Below are 1586 nucleotides of genomic sequence, written 5' to 3' on the forward strand. Positions count from 1 at the left end.
TTTAATCCCCTCTGTCTTATCAAAGAACAGACACAGGGGATAGATGTCCTGAAAAGACTCATTTACAAGGCAGGAAACACCAAGAAAAGCCCAGAGTAGCCAGAAGTGGAAATAGACAAGAAAAGATCTTTCCCTAGAGAAAACAGTACTCAGATCCTGGATCTATCTAAGAACTAAAGTAGTTATTTTTGCAGTTGTGTTGTTGTTGTTGTTGTTAGGTGCCATCAAGTCAGTTCAGACTCATAATGACCCTGTGCACAACAGAACAAAATACTGTCCCTTCGTGTGACATTCTCACAATCATTCCTATATTTGATCAAACTGTTGAATCCACTGTGACAACCCATCTTGTTGAAGGTCTCTACCTCTTTTTCATTGACTCTCTGCCAAGCATGATGTCTTTCTCCAGGAATTTGTCCCTTCTGATAATATGTCCAAAGTACATGATACAAAGTCTTACCATCCTGGCTTCTAAGAAGCATACTGATGGAATTTATTCCAAGACAGATTTTTTTCATTCTTCTGGCAGTGTGTGGTATAGTCCATATTTTTCATCAACACCATAATTAAAATGTATCATTTATCTTTTGGTCTTTTCTTTCATACTTATTGTCCACCATTCATATGCAGATGAGGCAATCCAAAATACCATGGCGGGTCAGACATACCTTAACTGTAAAAGTTCTATCTCTGCTCTTTAACACTTTATAAAAGGTCTTTTGCAGATTTGCCCAATGCAAAACTTCAGTTTGATGTCTTGACTGCTGCTTCCATGGGTGTTGATGTGAATTTCATTCAAATGAAATCCTTGAAAACATCAATATTTTCTTCATTTATCATGATGTTGCTAATTGGTCCAGATGTGAGGATTTTTGTTTCCCTTATGTTGAGCAATTCGCACTAAAGTCTGTAGTCTCTTACCTTTGTCAGCAAGTGCATCAAATTCTCTTCACTCTCAGCAAGCAAGATTGTATCACCTGTGTATCACAGGTTGTGAATGGGTCTTCTTCCAATCATGATACCATCTTTTTACACTCCAGCTTCTCAAATTATTTGTTCAGCATACAGATTGAATAAATATGGTAAAAGAGTATAACCCTGTTGTATGCTTTTCCTGATTTAATATCACTTAGTATCCCCTTGTTCTGTTCAAATGTTTTGATTCATGTACAGGTTCTGTATCAATACAATTTGTCTGAAATTGCCATTCTTCTCAATGTTATCCATAGTTTGTTATGATCCACACAGTCAAAGGCCTTTGGATAGTCAAGAAAACACAGACAAACATCTTTTGGGTATTTTCTGTTTTTAGTCAAGATTCTTCTGACATCAGTAATGATATCCCTCATTCTATGTCCTTTTCTGTCCAGCTTACGCATGCATATGAGCTTATTGAAAATACCATGGCTTGGGTCAGGCGCACCTTAGTCCTCAAGCTGACATCTTTGCTCTTCAACACTTTTAAAGGTCTTGTGCAGTAGATTTGCCTAATGAAATACATCATTTGATTTCTTGACTGCTGCTTCCGTGAGTGTTGATAGTTGATCCAAGAGGAATGAAGTCCTTGACAACTTCAGTCTTTTCTC

Source organism: Chrysochloris asiatica, unplaced genomic scaffold (assembly GCF_000296735.1).
Source record: "Chrysochloris asiatica unplaced genomic scaffold, ChrAsi1.0 scaffold00198, whole genome shotgun sequence".
In the NCBI taxonomy this organism is placed as follows: Eukaryota; Metazoa; Chordata; class Mammalia; order Afrosoricida; family Chrysochloridae; genus Chrysochloris; species Chrysochloris asiatica.